Genomic DNA, 21,321 nt, shown 5'->3' on the forward strand with positions numbered 1-21,321 from the left:
CAGTTAACAAGTGACAAAATATATCACCCACATAAATAAAACCTGATAGAAAATCATCACAATTCTCCTGTTACAACCTGGACTTATATCTGATATCTTATCAAAACAAAGAGTTAAAACACATGCTACTGAGTCAGAAAATATTTTTCTTGATGCATAAAACTTGGACAGCATTGGAGTTAATTATAATGAGCTTTGGGATATATTTGAATGTGGCAAAAAAAAATTGCTAAAAATAAGACTTCTAAATTCTATAGCAAGGCTGTGAAATAAATAGGTAATAGATATTATTGGTGCTATAAAGCCCCAGGCAACTTGTTCAAGGTCACGGAAAGTAACCAAGTAAGCATGTATACATGAGAGAAAAAATAACAGGTTTTAAACAATAACTTTTTTCTCCTCCACAGTGGTAGCTACTCAGGGTACCAATGTCCTGGGGCAAAGAGACCTACCTCAAAGACAAATCAAAGGTCATGCCCTTCCCTGGCCCCACTGCCAATATTTTTATACAAGTAAAATCAGGTCTAAACAAATAAAAAGCTAAGGTAATGGGATGGGCTAGGGAGGGCTTCTCTGTCTTGGCATACCTTCCCAACTAGAAAATAAAGGATGAGTAAACAGGGGAACAACAAGAACCATTTCCTTAAGTAAAGCAAACACATGACAAGCTGAAGGTTCCTTTTTATGATTTTCATCAGGTGAACTACTCATTCTTCTCTTGTCAAAGCACTTAGCCCAGTGCTTGGCACATAATAAGAACTTAAAAATGCTTTTTTAATCTTCCCTGCTCTCCAAACCCAAGGGCATCCAGCTTTTCGCTGACAAAAACTCAAGAGTACAGACCACTTACGAGGCATAACGTTCAGGAGAAACCCAGAGGTTAAGTGCAAACAAATAAATCATGAAAGAATTAGAACTGGCTCCTAAATTCTCTGTATACCTTATTACATACAAAATACAAAACTAGAAAGGAACTGGAATTATACTCTAAGGGTAAAAGGGAAAATTCTAAAAGGAAACTCAAGCCCTAAGAAACAAGTCAAAAGAAAACGTGGGTGATTATGTAAGAATTAGAGACCAGAAATAAGAAGAACATAAACAGTTCAGGGCTATAGTGCATCAAACTAATAATTTGTAAAGACTAACCACATGACAAAACACTCAAACAAGGTTTAAGCCTTCCTTGGCCTTGGAAAGTCATGAGACTTTTTTGGCTAAAAGAAGGAATGCTTCAGTTAAAGAAGGAAAAAGAATTTCCAGGCCTCTAGGTGGCTCCAATTTTTAAACAACCACTCTGCTACCTTAACTAAGTGTTCAAATGATACCTAGTTATTTATGCAAGTCACATCAACAACTGGACAGTACTAAACATCCTTAGAAATATAATGCTCATTTCTCTACTAGTTTTCTCTACCTTCCTTTGAAGTGTGGCACTGAGTGATCAACAGCTGATGACTAATGTATTATCATATGACACATGTAAAATAATATGACATAGTAAGAATTTCTTCTTTCAGTAATCCTGTGCTGATGAAAAAACACCCATAATTACTTTAATGATGTACTCAGAAAAAGGATTATCTACAAAAGAAAATCACAAGGGTAACACTAGTTAAAAGGTGTCTCAATTTATTATCTGAATGTTCCACAGAGCCCAAATACATTAATTTTACCTGGTATCTGCAAAGGCTATTTCATATTATACATAACACCAGCAAGGAGGAAAAATAGGAGAGTGTCATTCTGGCTTTTGTTAGGAAAAGCAGATTGAACAATGGCAATCAAGATATAAAGACAAAACTATCGTTATTATCTTATTCATTATACGAATAGCCATTTATTGAGCACTAGGCACTGAGTATAGACTAGCAAATAAACCAGGCATTATTTCTGCCCTAGAGGGCAAGAGAGAAACATTAAGTAGTTGAATAATATATAGTTATAACTTATGGCAAACATTAAAAAGGAAAGGTGATTGCTCTATGAGGGCGAAGATAAAGGGATTCTAAGTTACACAATGATAAGGGTGATAAGACATTTGTAAAGATGATACATGAATTTATACCCAAGGATAACAAATTACTCAAGGAGATGGTCCTAAAATAGAGACCAATAGCATGAGCAAGAGCCCTGCTGGAGAACTGGACAATGTGGTGGGCAAAGGATGAAGATGGGGGGCAGGGCGGTGCACTGGTCAAATCATGCAGGACCTTACAGATATGTTGAAAATTTCATATTTTATCTGGAGAAATAAATGTCTTTCCTAAGAGCTTTGAAGACTTTAAACATTAAGTGACTTGTTTTCTTTTTAGGTTGCTGAAGGGAAAAGGAACTGGAAGGGGTACAGTATATGTGCAGAAGGCAATGGGGAAAGATAACGATGGCTTCAAGCAGAATGGAAGCATAGTGGAGACTGAAAATCACACAGATTTGAAAGAGATTTTTCCATAAGAGTAGAAAAGGATTTTTTGACAAACGGGTGGGGGGGGGGGCAGTGAAAGAGCAGAAGAGAGAATGAAGGATAAACTCCAGCCTTCTGGCCTGAGCCACCTGTTAGATGGATGAGATGGAAAACAGAGGAGGAACTGTTCGAAAGGTTGGGTAATCAAGAGCTCAGTTTCGAAGAAGTGTGAGACAATGCCATTTATTGGCTATGGTACCAGACATTATATTAGATATTCTACTTGTCACAGCATTCCTTTTAGTAGCAGTATCCCCATTTTACAGAAAGCAAACTGTAGATCATGATGTTGAGGTAGCATGTTGAACTCATCCAGTTCAAAGTGACAAAGTCACATTTCCCACCCAAGTCTGGTTGGCTGGTTGTGAGGTAAGCTTTCTTTCCACTATACCCAGTTCATGGGAACTACTTCTACACTTTGCATCTTGAAATCTATTTAGGGTTGGAGCAAGCTAGCGCCCAAGAAGAGTAAATAGGTGATACATTATTTTTTAAATCCAAATTCTCAGATTTATAATGTATAATGTTTTCCTATACCACTCCCAATCCCAATCCACTTCTATCTGCCCAGTTTTACAATGTTTTGAACACTAGCAAGATATCCCTGATCTCAATGATTTACAGTAAAGGAGCAAAGCCACCATGTCCAGAATGAACCATAATGAAAAAGTAGCAATACCCAGCAGCAAACAACATTTCTACTCTCAAGCCATACATATATCAACATAAGATAGATCAACTGAGCAATAAATTCTGAACAACTACTTCTCAAAAACAGCTAAGGCGTTCAAGTCAAGAATTAATGTAAGCCAGTATGGAAGGCTACAAAAGCTAAGAACTGAGATTCCCCTTAAAAAATCAAAATCTTGGGGCGCCTGGGTGGCTCAGTCGTTAAGCTTCTGCCTTCGGCTCAAGTCATGATCCCAGAGTCCTGGGATCGAGTCCTGCCTCGGGCTCCCTGCTCAGCGGGAAGCCTGCTTCTCCCTCTCTTACTCCCCTTGCTTGTGTTCCCTCTCTCACTGTCTCTCTCTCTCTCTCTGTTAAATAAAATCTTTTTTTTTTTAAATCAAAATTTTAAAAGAACAAAATGTTAGGCAAAAAAGAAATTATACCACCATTGTGTAGAATTTAATATCTGCAATTCCCAAATATCTCCACCAAATGCCAAATTCAGCAAACACGCATGCTAAAAACAACCTAAACATCCTTTTCTTTTTAAAAGCTTTTCCCTGTAGCACAATGACACTTTAGCAAACTGAAATGCCTTTCCTATCTGCAGAGTCTCATGATTTTCTCACTCTCTGGGCTGATGTCCCTCTCAGCTACTGAAGCCCAGAAATTAGGCTTGATTAATGAACCTAGAAAGAACTCAATGTATTACTAACAATTGTGTCTATTACTGAAAGTACCAGCTTGAGGCTCTTAAAAGGGAGGAAAATGAGGAAAGCGGAGATTTTTGAAAGGTTTCATCACCTACATTACAAATTATATTTTGGTGGGTCTGATCCTTCAATATAATCATCAGATTACATTCAGGCTTCTTAAAGTGGGATATAGGGAGCTTTCATGGTTTGGGGAGAGTTTGTCATGGAGATAAAATTTTAAAAGTAGCATTAGTATGCCCACTGAAACATAAACACACACACACACACACACACCACCCTCCAAAATGATAGTACTACTGTGTCCTTCCTTCTGATTCTTGTGCCCACCTGGCACCTCTCCCTGCAGAGGTCTAGCTGGTATTCCCTACTGCCTCACCCAGTCAAAGGACAGGTTGCTTAAAATCCATTAAGAAAGCTTCCCATTTTCTATTCCTTCATAACAGGATGGCCAACTCCTGGCAACCCAAAGATGAAAGACTTTTTTTTAAAAAGGGGGCGGGGGATCTACCTGAGGCCTTCTACCAGAATGAGGGAGGTTAATCCAATAGGCAAAAAAGCAGGGCTCTATACATATTTAAAGGTCCTTTCTGGCGACACAACAGATTTAATGAGGAATTGCTGAGCCACATCATACTGGAAAATCCGTAAATGTTCCTCCTCGCTGTTACCAGGGTGGAAGATTTTTTTGTTGTTGCTTTAATGCAAGGCTTTGATGTACTGACACAGCTAGCCTGATGGGTTTAAGTCAGCTAGGAAATGTGCCCTGCATCTATTTCCCTTCTAAATCCCTGAAGATCAGGGGCAATACTGACCCGTAATTACATTCAACGCTTGCACTGCTCAAGATGCCATCTGATGCTGAAAAAGTAGTGGTTTAGCAACACCAGGCGGCTCTACGATGCTAAAATAACAACGCAACACTCGATTACGAACCCAGGTACTCGGCTTGTAGGCTCCAGTGCCGCACAAGGACCCACATTCAAAGCTCACGTCGCTTCAGGTTGAAGCTTATTAAGCTTTCCGCGATGTACCCTCGCAAAGTTTCTAGTCTGCAAAACGGAATTACTTTCAAAGTCCCCTGTTTTGGAATCCCCTCCCCAGACGGGTTGGCGGCAAGGGGAAACAGGGACCGAGGATGATAGTTAAGCGTTCACCCAATTTTAAAACCTAAAAACCAATCGTGTTTTCAGAGGAGAAAGTAAGCGTTCACCAAATCACCACCCGGGCAGCGAGCATCCGATTTCCATTGGAGAGAAAAATGCTAAAGAAGCCATACATACGTTTCCCTGGCCAACAAAAGTGGCCTCTAAACTCCCCTGCCAAGGACACGGGGAGGAAACCGAGAAGCAGGGCACAAGCCTGCACTTCTCAATCCGAAGCGCGTGTGTGCGGCGGGGAGAACGCGCAAAGGCGAACACAACAGGGAGAAAGGTGAACCGGAGGAACAGGGAGCCCGCGGCCGCAGGGCAGACCCGGCGAAGAAACCCAAGGTGTAGACAGAGGGGCGAGGGGGCGGGGAAGGGGGAGCCCGCAGGCTCCAGGAGGAGGAGGGAGGGGTCGCAGGCGCTGCCCAGAAATCGCGGCGGCCGAGTAAAGTTAATACTTACTCAGTTTCGCAACTGCGCCGCCCCCGCAGGCCGCCCGGCGGGGTCGGCCGGGGCGCTGGGGACGGGCCGGCGTCCGGAGCTCCGCGGCCGCCCAGCGCCTGTCCTGCCCGCACCGCCCGGCGCGCCTGCCTCCGCCGCACTCGGCGGGCCCCGCGCCCCGCACTGGCGGGAGGCCCTGGCTCCCGGCGCGCCCTCTCCGCGCACCTCCCGGCCGGCGCTAGGTGAGTGTGGCCGCCCCCCGGTGGGGCTGCCGCGGGGTGCTAGCGCGCGGGCAGGGGCCGCGCCGCCCGCAGGAGCCGCCCCCAGCGCCGCCGCCGCTTGCCGCGGGCGGTCCAGAGAGGCTCAGCGAGGAGTGCGGCGGCGGGCGCTGCGCCGGACGGCGGAGTTCGCGGCCGGCTCGCTCCCGCGGCCGGTGCCTCTGGGCTGGGGGCCGGACTGGGGGGCCGGGCCGGGCTCGGGCGGCCGGGCGGCTCCGCCCCTTCGCAGGGCCGCGGGCAGAGCGCGCGAGAGGAGCGGCGCGGGGGCGCCCCCCTCGGCCGGGCGCTCGGGTTACAGCCGCGGCTCCCCGGCTTCCCCGCCCGCGCCTCGCCGGTTCGCCGGCGCCCTGAGAGACATTGTAACGGAACTGGGACGCCAGCGCTGCATTGTGGGAGCTTTTAAAGCGGCGGGGAACGAGCCGGGCCGCTCGGGCCCACGGGGCCGGGCTCCCCCCGGAGCCCCTAGCACGGCCCCGCCGCCGCGCGTTCCGGCACACGCCCCAGACCGCCGAGGCCTGTGGACCGGAAAGCCCGAAACGGGGAGGTGACCGGTGCCTCCCGACTGACTGTCCCCGGAGCCCAGTCTTCCATAGCCCGGGGTGAGACTTGTAAAACTGCCCTCTCCGGTCATCCCGGAAAGTAGGCGGCTTTTTTCTGCAGACGCTTAAGAAAGGAAAAGAAGGAAAGAAAAATAAGCTCTTCCATCCCCCAAGAACTGGGTTTGAATTGCTTTTCATCTGGCGTGGCAGTGATTCAGCGACCCCCTTCTCAGCAGCAGGCAGTGACAGAGACAGGAGAGGAAACACACAGCGAATGAATCAGACGTGAGTAACCAAGTTTAGAAAGAAATGGGCTCAGATTCAGAAAATTGTCCTCCCCTCCCCCCCATTAAATACAGCGAGCGGTCGAGGAAGAAAACCAGGGCTTTTATCCGAAAATGCAGATATGTATGTTGTTCTCCCTATTCCACCTTTTTTTTTTTTTTTTTTAAATGGAACGCAATGACTCTAGCCACTGGACAAAATTGGTTTTTTGGTCCGGGCTTGTGCTCACACACAGCAACAGCTATTAATTTGGGGGGGGGGGAATGGAGTGAAGATAATGGATGAGATACAAAAAAAAAAAAAAAAAAAAAAAAAAAAAAGCAAAAACAAAAACGAAAAAACACACACAAAAAACCCCGTTATAAAATACCCCTTTTAATTCTCCAGACAGTTTTTGTTGTTGTTGTTGTTGTTTTTTAAAATCAAAACAGGGATAGTAAATTTGAAGCACAACTTGTTACAGCTCAGCTTACTGAGGGCCTGATTTGTTTTGACTTGAGTTTGTGTTTGTGGGCCCTTTGTTTCTTCCTCTTGTTTTTTGACCTTTAGTTATTGCACAGCTCATTAGTTCCTTTAAGTTCGAGGTGAACTGAGGAGAGAGAGTGGAATAGTAGGACTCAAAGGTGGCTGATTAAGGTTTGGAGGATTTGGGGACGAGAAGAGTTCTCTATGATTCAAATACAAAACCTGAGGGGAATTTTATTTAAGGTGATTCTGTAGGGTATGGATCCCTCTTCTCAGAGGACTTTTCCAGCCTTAATGTTAACATTGCCTAAGCGCTCATTCCCTTGTCAACCTTTCACTCCACTGAACAACATCAGTCACCCACCTAATTGCCAAATCTAATGGAAAAATTTAATCCCCATTTTGTCATGCCCTTTGTGGCATTTGCCAATTTTGACCTCCTCTTCCTTCTTAGAACTTTCCTCCCTTTTTTTGTTGTTGTTGCTGTTGTTGTTGATAGTCATCCCCCTTCTGTGGAGGTCTTGAAATAGGGACCCTCAAACAGGTCTTGAGTGATGGCTGGCAGGAGTGTGGCTATTGTTAAACTAGGATTCGGGATCTTACGGAAGAACATATCCTTTAACTTTCTGAGGAAACAGTGGGAAGAGGAAGAACCTCAATCTACTAGATTCAGTTCGTCACCACTAGGGAGGTTCTTGACCTCAGTTTTATCGTGTGTCCAGAGGTGAACAGTGGACTGACATATGGCAACCAGTTTTCATGACTAGAATTTAAATCAGGATGAAATTTACTATGATAGTATACCCATGACCTCTGTTTAGGATAAGCACTTACTAGGATCCAGGTACCTGGTAAGGTATCCCCACCTCCAAACCAGAATGTGTCTTCCTGATGGCTGCCAAAGTCAGTGAATTTACCTCTGTCCAGTCCTGAATAAACCCAGAAAAATCTCTTCTCTGCCTCAACCCCCCGTGGTTAATGCATTCTTTCTCCAGTGTATAGTGCAATTTGTTTTCAACTTTCTTAGCTGTAATCACATCTCTGTTAAGCCTTCCTGAGATCACACCAAATGTCCTTGACAGGATTTGTAAACAACCCTTATTTCTGGTTTCTAATTATATTCTCAGAAGTAGCCTAACTAGAATTAGTGAGTATTCATGTATTTCAAGCCCTGTGACATAATTGGATTTGATATTCAGGAAAATTGTTTGAGAAGATAGATTGAGAAGAGGAGAATCCCAAGAGAGTCTTAATATAGAGAGCTGTGGGAATGAGGGGGTAGAGGAATAGGAGGTATATTACTATTGGTATTACTTTCCCACTGCTAACTGTAAAAAGTTAACACAGCCTTGGTAGCTAGAACTAAGAATGTGTGATTTTACAGTTCTGGAAGTCAGAAATTCTAAAATCAAAGTGTGGGCTGTGTCCCATCTGGAGCCTCTGGGGGAGAATCGATCTCTGCTTTTTCTATCTTCTATGCTACATGCTTTCCTTGGCTTGTGGCCTCTTCCTCCATCTTTAAGGCCGATAGCATATCATCTTCAGATCTCTCTTCTTGTGATCTCCGCTTCATGGTTAGGGCCTATCTTTTTCTCCAACGTAGGCAAAGAAAATTGAAATTGATGTAGGTGCATTTCTAGCTGTATATGTATATGTTACAAACTGAACTGAGTTGGATTACTTCTGGGAAGAGATGACAGTGTCTTAATTACTAGTCAAATCGTCATAGGGACAACTTATTTGACTGCAAGATTGCTGAAGTGGTGTGCTGTTAGTTCCACTAAACCTATACCCATCTGGTGACTCATAGAACTGAAATCCAAGGTGTTAACACACTAAGAAGACCAGGTTCACATGTGCAGTTTCTGGGGATCAGCCTCTTTTTCTGGAAATCCCCAGCAACTCTTTTTTATGGTGTCCAGTGGAGTCATATTGCCAAGTTTGAGAAATACATGTCTAGACCAAAATTTCCCAAGCTGGTCCACCAGGGAACATCCTGTAAGAAGGGATTCTGGGAAGACAGTTTCTTCATGCTTGGAGAAGGTCCATGGAACACAGTTGTAACTACAGTTCAGGCCAGCCAAGAAGCTTATCAATGGGATAGATTTATCAAGAGCAAAGTGTTGGGAAATTCTTTCATGAGGAAGTCTAAGGGAGAAACAAACATTTTCTCACAAGAAATAGGTATGTGTATTGGCAGAGATAAATTACAGACATGACTATAACATACCTAACCCTCTATCTTTCCTTCTTTTTCTCTACTTCCTTCACTACTCTATGCTCACCCAGACTACTTACAACTTCATTACCTCTCAAACAGTGTCTCAGGACCACTTCTCATTCTCTTACCCCGTAACCTTGAAATTGCCTGTTACTTTTAGAGCCATCCCCATCCTCCTCTAACCTTACCTCCACCTGCTTCATAAAGCCAGGGACTATGTTATGTTTATCACTGTAAATATCACTGCTTGATAGAAGACCTGGCTCAGACTGAGAGCTCAATTAATATTAGTTGAAATAATAATTAAGTGAATGAATGACAATATAAATGGAACAAACTAATGCCACTTACTCACCTGTCATACTTGTCTTTGATCTAGTCTTTAACTAATAAACATTAAAAAAAAAAACAATAAACTATGGTATTGTGCTAGGTTCTGGGATTACAAAAATTAATATGACATAATTTCAGCCTTCTATGGCTTCATAATTCATCTGAGGAAACATATGCTAAAAAAGAAAATGAGGCAGATAATGCTAGTTGCCTGTCCTATTTCCTTTCTTCCCTTCTCTCTTAGTAATAGAAATCTGATTTTGTGCCTAGCGAAAAATTTCATTTCATAACCTTCCTTGCATATGGGGGTTACTAAGTATAGGCCACAGTATGTAGTTGAGAGGTGTTGTATAGGATTCCTTATTTGTGTATCTGGTGGTAGGGTGTTAGCAGGGCTGACCCAAGCCGTATTATTGCCTGGAATATAGCTGTGATAGATGGAGTCACAGCTGCAATCTTGTGACATCAAGACTACCAGATGGGGGACGCCTGGGTGGCTCAGTGGGTTAAGCCGCTGCCTTCGGCTCAGGTCATGATCTCAGGGTCCTGGGATCGAGTCCCCCATGGGGCTGTCTGCTCAGCAGGGAGCCTGCTTCCTCCTCTCTCTCTCTGCCTGCCTCTCTGCCTACTTGTGATCTCTCTCTGTCAAATAAATAAATAAAATCTTTAAAAAAAAAAAAAAAGACTACCAGATGGGTAGTACAGATGGGGTCATTTATTCAGCCTTCATTTAGTTACTGTTACTGATAAATTTGAAAGGAAAAGGAAAAAAGTCATGTCTTCAGTAGATGTATGTGGAAAGCAAATAAATAAGGTATTCTTTTTCATTCCTAATGAATATCTTGTATGCATACTGAAACAAGATAAAGATCTATAAATATTGTGATTTGACAAATATAAAAGGACTTTTTAGAAACAGAGCACAGTTCTCAGATCTTCAGGAATTTTTAATGTCATGATGGTTTCTTCTTAAAAAAAAAAAAATTGGTTACCAAGTCATAAACTACTCCTTAAAAGACCCTCCAACAGTTTGATGGGGTAAGAGGGTGATATATTTTGTTAACCAAAGTACAGTATGGAATGAAAATACAGCATAAACTGTAAATGGGAACTGCAACAGGCTCTCAAAAGGAATACCTGCAAATATATTCAGAAACAGAATTTAAAGATGATTGGGTCCTGTTTAGGTACAACTTTTTTGAGAGGATAATCCCATGAAAATGATAAAGTCTTTATTTTTTTTATTACAGACTGGAAGAATGGATTTAATCAGCTCAGATTAATTATAGGGGGCTCTCTATAAGAGGCTATACTAGGATCAGTATATTGGGGGAAAACAGAGAATGTGGTACCTCTTGTTACAAAGTTGCATTTTTGTAAATACAGGAAGTAAAATTTGGTCCGTCTGGCATTCTTCCAACCTGAATGCTATTTACCAATCTCCCTATATTTCTGCAATACTATAATTGAGGCTTATAGGGATGACCCTGAAATGACTTCTAAATCATAGCAGAAAGATTAAATTATCTTTTGCTTTCCCTTCATACATTTAACTATATGTTTATTAATTGCAAGCTGGAAATTTGATCTGTTTTATAATGCTGCTGGATTAATGAGAACATGCTTATCAGGGACATAGTCATTCACAATCACAGAATTTATAGTTCACGGGAGGAAAAAAACCCCCAGAAAGTGATTAAAAATGTAAGATTTATATGATCATAGGAAGAATAATTATTACAAAATAATTTAGAATCAACCAGCCACATTTTAAAAATTGCAACAAATGTATTGGTTAATGGTACATAATGATACATAGCTAATTTTTAAAGTAAGTATATTAACTCATGTTCTGTGGTAAGAAGAGTATGAATAAGTCTTCATTTTGGATTTTTAAAAATGTAGTTTGTTAGTGTCTGCAAGAGAGCAGGGTTAGATATAGGCCTAGGAGTCTTATAAATCAAGGTGGGTTATGTGTCTAAATTTGGTTTAGGGTCCTGTTAAGTTGCTCCTTGTTTCATTTTTGGTAGATGTATTACTCTAGTGACTGTAAAGGACCTCTAATGAACATGTGGAATGAATAGAAGTCTGAGGTAAGTTTCCCTCAGACTTAAAGTGGAGCCTGATTCAGGGATTCTGGTGCAGGTGACTTATTGGGAGCATGCCTCAGGAGAAGGTGAAGGGAAGTAGCATTTAGAGGGAATAAAGCTAAGTAATGACAGCATCTCAGCAGGAGAGCAGCTTCAGCCTGATTCTGTGGGCAATTCTAAAGCAGAAATTGCACTGCCCAATTGGTCCCTTGGGTCAAGGAGGCTGGCCTTTTGCATTTCCATTGTCAGTCACTCATTGGGTGAGGGTTGGTGGTAACCCTCAAGGCAAGACACCTTCTGTTCCCCCAAAGGCAAAGGTAATCTCTGAGAGGAGGACAGCTGCAGTTTTCAACCAACTGTCATGGCAGATAGAGATGCAGGCACCAGTCCAAGAAGGGGATCTGGAGAGGGTACCCACAACATCCACTGCACATCATATATAGGTTAGAGACCCAGCAAGACCCTTAGTAACAACTGAAGCATACTACTAACAGCACTACAGAGGCCAAACCTTGTATGTATGACCTGTTTCTAAAGGAAAAACTTTCAGAGTACAAGTAGGGATGGAAGGAACATATCTCCTTTTCTCTCCTCTCACCTACCCTTTGTGCCAGGCAGTGGTAGCTGGTGATGGCTTCAGGGACTTAAGCAAGGTGCCCAGCAGGGAAGGAACTAAGGATGTTAAGAAAATTTAGGATCGATCCCGAGAGCCTGGAATGGCACTAGGGTCCTCTTGGGTTAAGGCTTATACCTGAGGCCAACTTGCTTGTCTTGCCCTTTCTTTTCTTCAGCTCATCCTAGAAACTTACTTGCCTGCTTATCGTTCCTCTGTCAGTCCCGTTGCTGCTCGCCAGGATTTCTGTCTCCCTGGGCCTTCTCCAGAGCCCTACTTGTCTTTCTTCAAACAACTTTTCTACCATTCTTTATATAAAAACATTCAACTTTAGCTTTTCTGACCTTTTTTAATAGTTTGACAGCTTAATATGATGATGGGTGTGGGAAGAGGGAATAGAGCAAAAAAAAAAAAAAAAAAAAAATCCTTCCCATGCTCTTCCCTTTCCTAGATTTAGCCCAATAAGCCAAGCACAACATGGGTACTATGGGTGGGTCTTCGGGAAAAATAGGCCATGTAGCTGAATCACTTGCATTTGGGGGGAGCACCCAGAGGCTCTTCTGGGAGGTTCTCAGTGAAGGCTCTGGGATGCAGTGCAGGAGTAAAGAAGGTGGACAGCTCCAGAGGAGACATAGGAGTGGGCATGTGCTACAGGAGCAGGGACAAGGCAGTGTGTGCTCTTCCTCTAGCAAACTCAAGGACTTTCCTTCTCTTCCCTCTCCTGGCCGTTCATCCCCAGACCTTCCGAGGAAGATACTATTTAAGACAACTGAAGAAATGTTGACAACTGTGAATAGGTGGTTTGGGGCAGGAGTGGCAAGATACTGGTTACTACAGGCTCTGAAGGAAGAGAGGAAATATATATATATATATATATATATATATATATATATTTTTTTTTTTTTTTTCCCCTCATCTGGAAAGGAAGAGATGTTCGCTATACCCTAAAGCTGGAGTAGAAATAAATGATTTCAGAAACTTCTGATATTGGAATTGAAAATACTACCACTTTGACTTGAATCAGAACAATATTCCCTAATATTGTACTCAAATAAGCAATGGATTAGGGGTGGCTTCTGACAGTATAGTCCACATGAGTGCTGTGTGGTATAGTGGAAGTGGTATAGGGTATAGGCTCAGACACTGATGGTATCCTCATCTCATGTCTGACAATGCCTTTCCTTCCCTGTGGAGATCCCAGTCTTCCTGACCTGTATGGGAGGTAAGTCAACCTACTTATAAAAAAATTTGAGAACTCTAAGGCCCTTTTCTCAGAGATTTGGAAAGATGCTAAGACAGATATTGGTCCAAGTCCTGACTCTGCTTTTTACTACCTGTGTGACCATGGGCACATTATTCAAGATCTCAGACTTTAGTTTTCTTATTTCAAAACAAATAAGAGGTGAGAGAGGAGAGGATAATAGTAGTAGCACAAGAAGAGTTATTATTTAGAATAGCATGTTGTTATTATCTGCAGGCTGTTAGGTGAGAAGATACTTAGGGCAAATCCAATAATTATAATTTTCCGTTTCAATATACCCTGTGCCAGGCATTGTTCTAAGTGCTTCTCATACATTAACTTTTTTAATATAAGAAGTTTATCAGGTAGACACTATTATTTGACCCGTTTTACAGATTAGGAAGTCAAAGCAGAGAGGGAGATTAAGTATATTCCCCAAGATTTCGTTATTAGATAGTAGCAGAGCTGGGATTCAAACCCAGTAAGTGGGGCTCCAAAAATCTGTGGTCTCCACCCATACGGTATATAGTTACAGAGTAGGGCAAGAACCAAAAATAGCTGAGAGAGTGAAATGTAGAATTGGTACAAGTTCAAAGTGAAAAGATCACAAAGTGAGGTCTGGGTTAAGCAAGTTCCTCTCATCTGTGCTGAGGATGATGGTTGGGGAGGTGAGGAGTGGGCAGGCCCAACAGTATCAAAGACTCCTCATCATAGATGGTTCATCTAGCAAAAGAAGTTCATCTCTTTTTTAGAAGGATTAATAAGCTTCCAGGTCAATAAATAAATTGGGAAAGTAACACACAGATGACCATGACTAAAGTAACTATGTGCATTTTAAAGGACATTCCTGGTCGTGTGTATCTTTTACTGGGTAAAGGACCATCCTAGGAAATGACCCAGTGAGTGCTCATTGTTGCTGCTTAAATCATCTTTGTGACCCTAGAAAGTCCTTTTGCTTTCCAGGATCTCTATAAAATGGAAGTATGATCTGCCAGTGATTTTTTGGAACCCCATGATTGACTGATAGATCTGGCTGCCTAGTGGGAATACCCTTTCCCTCTTCTGTTCCCTGTGCATCCCCCATGTGTATTTCTTACAAGAGGGCTGCATTTCCAGGTGGGATTGCGTTCTTATACCAAGGGCTTAAAAAATTACCTCCAATGTCACATGTAGATCTAGCATTCTGAATATATGAATCATAAATAATTTATGCCATTGAAAGAGAGGGGATATGGCAGAATAGGCTTGCTTCTGTTTCTAATAATGACCCAAATAGCAGTTCAAAAATCCAACTAAAAAAATCCAGAAAAAAATTTTAGGTAAGGCTTTAAAATAGTTTTGTACCAGGAATGTAATAGCAAGTGAATATAATTCTATTTTATATTTTTTATGTTATTCTGTGACTTCACTCAGCATTCAATTTATATATCAATTTGTGAGTATTGGTTTTCAAAAAAGTCAGTATTCTATGAGGTCTATGAACTAATAGAGCTTTATAACAAATAAATGAACAGAGAGTGGATACTCTAAGAAGAAATAGCCTCATGTTACTTGTTGCCTTGAAAACTGGGAAGTCTGTGTACTAATAGGGGTCATGACAGCGTGTCAAACTGAAGAAAAACTGCACAATACTCTAGTGATTCTTGACGGAAGTAGATAATCAATTCAGATTTGGGTAGTTTCAGAGAGTAAATCAGGAAAAGGAAATCTTTTTCTTCTCCTCAGGGCAGAGATATTTTTTGTGTGCTTTAATTTTAGTACTTTATATTCCCTAAGGAAGTATTGGTTAAAACAAAAACTATGTACTAGAATACAGTGTCAGAAATTAATCAAAGGTGGAGTAGCATGTCAGTCTCCATTCTCGTGTATAAAAGAATAATCATGATTGTACTGTGGGGGTCTTTGTAGGTAAGGGCTCCTAGTCCTGCCTGGTCATTTTATACAAGAGCAAATGAGGGGTTATTAGAAAAAAATCAAGGAAAAAAAGCAAAAAAGCAAGACAAAATGAAGTATGGGAGTTAAAATTCCAGACCTTGGCAATCAACACCCATATCAGGATGATGTGTAGAAAAAGGAAACCAAGGGTGACCTTGGTTTAAGGACCTTAGGGACTAATGACGATGATATTGTCATTAAAGGCAGATGATTTTAATTACTGTCTTTCTAGTAGGCTGAAGTTGGGAAAGGATGAAGTGGTGATTTGGAGGAAGAAGTATTTTCACATAATTATTTTCCAATGAGTGCTCAAGGACATCCTTAGGTTATATTTTAAAGATAGTGCAGAATTCACATGAATGATTAAAATTCAAATTTCTAAGATTGAGAGAAAGTAGTTCTTAACCTCCAGGTGGGTGAATATTAGAAAGAAAAGGTTTTTTTCCTATACTCGTTTGCTTGGTTTTTGGTCCATTCTGCTGATTAAACATCCTCACTCAGAACTTACTACTGCCCATGAAAATACTGGAAAACCAGACCTCTGAAATAGCTTGTCTTTTTAGAATTAAGTCTTTTACTTAAAATCTGAGCCCAGACTTGACATTATTATTGTGAATGAGAATTCTGTGTGCCAAGGCAGGGACTGAGCAGGAGAAGGCTTTTCTTGATGTTGACCGTGAATGCCTGTTTTTTTTTTGCTTTGTAAAGTTGGCTTTGGATAGCCAGGTTGTATAGGGAAATCTTAAGAGTCACGTGGCAGCTTTAAAACTCTTTAGAGCTGGACACAGAACTTCACAGTTTCACCCCATACAAGCAGCCTCCAGCAGGAGGAAGCCCAGCAGCTGTGAGGCGTCTGTTCAGAGCAGTATTGCATAGGCCTGAAGCAGTATGCTCTGTCTTTAAGTAATTCAAGACTGCCACTAAAGTTCCCTGTCATGGCACAACTGAAGCTGAAAAAACCTGAATTATAGCCTGTCGAGCTGGAAGGGATTTTAGGGCTCATCTCATCCAATCCCTTCAATTTCCAGTTGAGGAACCAAATCCAGAGATGTCTAGGGACCTGTTCAAGATAATGCAACTAATTAGGCTCAAAGTTAAGACTCCAGACAGAATACAAACAAACATTTGTATTGAAACCTCACATCATTTCTATCCCTTGTTTCATCAACTTTTATCTCTCTGTAAAGTAGTTAACACAGCAACAAGCTAGAATAAGAAATTTGTAAGCAAAATTGTGCCAACATGTTTAGGATTATATTAGTATTCTCTGAAACCCCCCAAAACATTTGATTAAATAGTTTGCAGCCAATTTGAGAATTTGTTTTTCTTCAAAGGGTGCTTTCATTTTCAGAAGTTAAAGAAATCTTTGTACCGTGTTCAGGCTTTAAAGGCTGGGCTCTTGATGCCCATGGCGATGGTTCATTGTTGCTGGTGCCACTGTGAGACCAAATAGTGCTTCAAAAGTAATTCAAGACTTGGGCTTTTTAAAGGAGCCCAAAGTCATGTCTTTCTGATTATAGTACGTGCAGTTGTCAAGTGAGAGAAACCAGTTTCTCTTGGTGAGTTCTGCAATCAATGGGCTATGAGCAGTCACACTCACAGAGAACAGTCCTCCATTGCATTTGAGATACAGGACTGACCCCCCAGATCAAGCTGCCTGAAATTGCCTTTTTACTTAACATCAAGCATCTTCAGAGGTCATGTTAGAAGCAGTAGGGGAACTATTAAGTTGTACTGGAATAGAAGAGCTAGAAAAAACAAATGTGTACCCGAAAGGTGGAAAGAGGCTTACACTGGCTGTATTTGTAGGGACCCTGTTCAGATGTGTCTTTTCTGCCATGAAGATTCTTCTAACTTGCATTTTGATAGGTTTTCATTTTCTTAATTTTAAATCATGAACTTTCCTTGTGCTGATTAAAGAAAAATAAAACAGAAGTCAGTTACTTCCTAAATTCCTCTCAGCCTATTAACATTCTTTCTTCACGCATTGTTGCTTGTTCGCTGCCTCTCAACTCTTCTCTGCAGTAAGTAAATTCCTAGTGGTACAAAGAAAACTCAATCCCCAGTTGTTCTTATTCTTCCCCCGAGAGATCCTGCATATGTCTGTCTTATTCCTTTTCCCAACCTCAACTTTGTCTTTTCCTCTGCTTATCTTTCTTGATATATCCTTGTAGATGTAGAGATGAGCACATGAGACTTTTCCTCCCTTCCCTGACTTCCCTGAGAATTTTCCCCTCTCCCCCTACACTTGTGTTTAGTACTTTCTCTCTTCCATTTTGTTCCAGAAATCTAGCTGTAAAGCATGGCTGATAAGCATATTCATTTTGTTTGCAATAAACCTTGAAGGAGGAAAAATCAACCTAAAGAGCCACTGCCAGAATACTATTGTGAAAGTTCACTTTGGCTTTACATGAAAGGATTCATTTCCCATTTCCCATTCTCTACCACATCCTTTTATACTTAAACTTAATTTCCTTATTAAAAATATTTAAAAAATTATTTCTAGCTAATAGTTCCATTTTGAATGCTGCAGGACAGTATTGTCTTCTACTACTTTTCATTGCACATAGACCACAGGAGGTAAATGAGCCCTTTTGAAATAATTTTGGAACCTGGCCATTTTTAAAACATTGTTTCTATGAGAAAATGAATTCCCAGCTTTTAGAACATGACTTATTTTAGCTTGGGTATTTCCTCTGTGTGTTTGATAATAAAAAATCTTTTTGATGTGTTAACATAAAATCAAAGAGACTTGCCTTGGTTTTTTACCTTGTTGAATATTCTCATAATAGAAAAAAATAACGTGTTATATTCTTTTGTATTTGTATAACATTCTGGGAACCTTGCAGTGTACATTACTTGTGTTTTATAATTTTTAACAATCAGTATATGGAGACTGCAGTTGCCTGCTGCTTCTGTTCTTCCTTCGTCTGGGTACATGGAGAGACCATATTTCCCAATCTCCCTTGCAACACCTGTGGCTATGGGACTGAATACTTGAGGATGGAATAGGAGTACAAGATACGTAAGGAACTTCTACCTTATCTGCTTAAGAGGATATCCCTGGCTGGAGACTCCCTTGCTTTCCTATTTAGCCAGCTGGGATGGCGACAACCAGAACCCTACAAGCCAACAGTTGATGGCAGAGCTGCTCCCAGCCTGGGCCTCCAGCAGTTGACTGGAGCAGAGTTGCCCACCAAGCCGGAATGCTTATCTTGTGCTGTTAACTGGGAGACAAATAAACTTCATTGTTCTTGGAACTACTGAATTTGGGGGTTTTCTTTCTTACAGCAGCTTTAGCCTACTCTATAATACTACTACAGAAAGTATTTTACAAGATGTTTTTTGTAAAGTATTTTCCCTCAGTATAGACAATAATCAAACTATATAAGCAAGAAGTAATTTTCTTCAGAAAACAAAGCTCTAGATATTTTCAGTTGTTTTCCTTTGATTCTGATAGTGAGTTTCTCTATACATTAAATTAACAAGGCTAATTTAATCTTCCAATCAGAAATAAAATCTGTTTACCAAAGGCAGATATATTTTCCAGAGAATATTCATTTGAAAGGGGTAATGCATTCTGGGCTTCATTATATCTACTAAAGGAAAATAAGTAAAAGAGTACCCATTTCAGAAGCACATTTCTTTGATATAGTATCCTGTGATAATCCTGTGGTAATTTTTCATAGTATCCTGTGATAACTTGGGCCAATTTCAGCTTATGATCAAACGTACTCCTAAGAAACAAGGTTCTTCAGGGGTCACTCTATAATATCATAATGAAAAAAAGGAATAAAGCAAGGTTAACATCATCAAATTTCCAAAAAAAAAAAAGAAGAAGAAGAAGAAAGAATCGGACTGAGGGTAGAATCACACATGCCTGCTCATGGTTTATTTTTTTATACCCATAATTGGTATTATACCTAATGGTGTTTCTTTGCTAAATATTTTTGTTTGTATATTTGTTGTTTTGCCCTGTTTTCCTCCCAAAGCAAAAATCACATTTATAATTTAGGTTTGCTTTTTGTAAAGTTCTTCCATCAGAATAGATATTAACAAGATAATAGAAAATATAAAAGTGCCAAACTGGCCTATGGCTAAAAAAACAAGTACGTGGCCTCTAAGTGATGTTAAAGGTGAATTCATTTCTTTCAATCCTAAAATTGAAGAGGTAGATTCTTCTTACAGAAGAATCTAAAATCTCATGAAACTTGTAAAAACTTAGTAAATATTATAATATTCTTAGTAGATATCAGAATCCCAAGTGAGTTCTGGGAAAATACATGGAAGAGGATAAAATAGGCATTAGCCATAGGAACATCATCTTTTCTCTGTTCCTAATAATAGCAAATGCATCTTGGGGTTTTTTGTTTTGTTTTGTTTTGTTTTTTAATACAATACTGAGCTTTAACTCTTTCTGCTGGTACCAAAATAATGTTAGTTGTTATCTAGATCTTCACTTACGAAGTTTTCTACTTCAACTTACACTGACATTGGTGGAATATTGCTTAGTAAACATTTTTGTCCCTCTTCTAACCAGTTCCTGCCTGACTCAGCTGGGTAGAAGCATCATAATGAGCCATCAGAATGACCAAAAAAAAAAAGAAAAAGAAAGAACATGCTTATGGAGGAGCAGGGTGTAATATAGTATGGATTAGAGATCTGAAAAGAACCTTGAGAAGTTTTCTATTTCTTTCTGTATTGAAAGATATAAGCCACACATTATAGGCAATTGACTGCTATGTGACAATTTATGTAGAGGTGTGGTCCAAAAAGTCTGGAGAATTGAGTTCTGATGGTGGTTTTAGTACTACTTAACTCAATGACAATCCAAGCTGGGCCTCAACTTCCTTTTCTGAAATAAGAATGCTGTATCCATGCTTGTTCTCCTGAAGGGAGTCTGTACCTAAAGGATATTACATGGCATACAACTCTTTATTTTCAAATAAAAGTAAAGACGAGCTTAAAGAGAAAACACCATCATAATGGGAAGGAGTAGTAAATGACTGAGGATTATGTGCCTAGGAATATGTGACTAGATGGGAATACATCTAAAACAGAGGTCACCGGGGCGCCTGGGTGGCTCAGTGGGTTAAGGCCTCTGCCTTCAGCTCAGGTCATGATCCCAGGGTCCTGGGATCGAGCCCCACATCGGGCTCTCTGCTGGGCAGGGAGCCTGCTTCCCTTCCTCTCTCTGCCTACTTGTGATCTCTCTCCTCTCTCTCTGTCAAATAAATAAAATCTTTAAAAAAAAAAAAAAAAAAGAGTTTGGTGAAACTACAGCCAGAGGGCCAAATCCAGCCTACTGCCTGTCTTTTTAAGAGTGGAGAATGACTTTTCCATTTTTAAATTTTTTAAAACCAAAGACTAACATTTTTTAAAACATTAAATTATATGAAATTCAAATATCAGTGTCCATAAACAGTTTTATTGAAACAGAGTCATATTCATTTATGTGTTGTGGATGCTTTCATATTACAACAGCAGAGTTTAGTAGTCATAACAGAGACCAAATGGCCTGCAGAGACTGACATATTTACTATCTAACCTTATTGAAAATAGTTTTCAACCCTATGTCTAAAAGATCCAAGGTAGAAATGTCCAGTGGCAGTTGGAATTTAGATTTTGGGAACGATCCAGAAGAAGCAATAGTTTAAAATGTGGAAGTTGATGAAGTCAAGGAAGAGATTAAAGAGGCCTAGAGAAAGCACCTGGTGGAAGATCACTTTTGACCATTTGGGAGAGGAAGGAATCAGAATCCTTGACAGAAGCAAGGAAGGCACAGTTAGTGCATGGTATGCCTCCTGGAAGCCAAGCAATGGAGTGAGTTCAATATGAGCTGGTAAGAATAGATATGTCCGAAAGAATAAGTAAACTGAGAAGATCTTGG

General features: G+C 40.8%; 2 protein-coding genes across 19 annotated transcripts in view; one reads left to right on the forward strand and one right to left on the reverse strand.

Moving 5' to 3' along the window:
• The window catches only part of RASSF8 (Ras association domain family member 8), a 128,600-nt gene extending 123,047 nt beyond the window's left edge, over nucleotides 1-5,553 (reverse strand). For 2 of the 4 annotated variants that reach the window (XM_059402753.1, XM_059402752.1), the window contains exon 1: nucleotides 5,454-5,553. The gene's annotated coding sequence lies outside the window, so the exon portion shown is untranslated. The remainder of the gene's footprint in view (nucleotides 1-5,453) is intronic. The other 2 variants (XM_059402754.1, XM_059402755.1) reach the window with 2 other exon arrangements.
• LMNTD1 (lamin tail domain containing 1) overlaps nucleotides 5,155-21,321 on the forward strand; it is a 497,491-nt gene continuing 481,324 nt past the window's right edge. For 7 of the 15 annotated variants that reach the window (XR_009404801.1, XM_059402759.1, XM_059402761.1 and 4 more), the window contains exon 1: nucleotides 6,448-6,534. The gene's annotated coding sequence lies outside the window, so the exon portion shown is untranslated. Of the gene's footprint in view, nucleotides 5,337-5,590; nucleotides 5,675-6,232; nucleotides 6,310-6,445; nucleotides 6,535-21,321 lie in introns of those variants that run through there. The other 8 variants (XM_059402764.1, XM_059402768.1, XM_059402758.1 and 5 more) reach the window with 6 other exon arrangements.

The sequence above is a fragment of the Mustela nigripes genome, chromosome 6 (genome assembly GCF_022355385.1).
Source record: "Mustela nigripes isolate SB6536 chromosome 6, MUSNIG.SB6536, whole genome shotgun sequence".
In the NCBI taxonomy this organism is placed as follows: Eukaryota; Metazoa; Chordata; class Mammalia; order Carnivora; family Mustelidae; genus Mustela; species Mustela nigripes.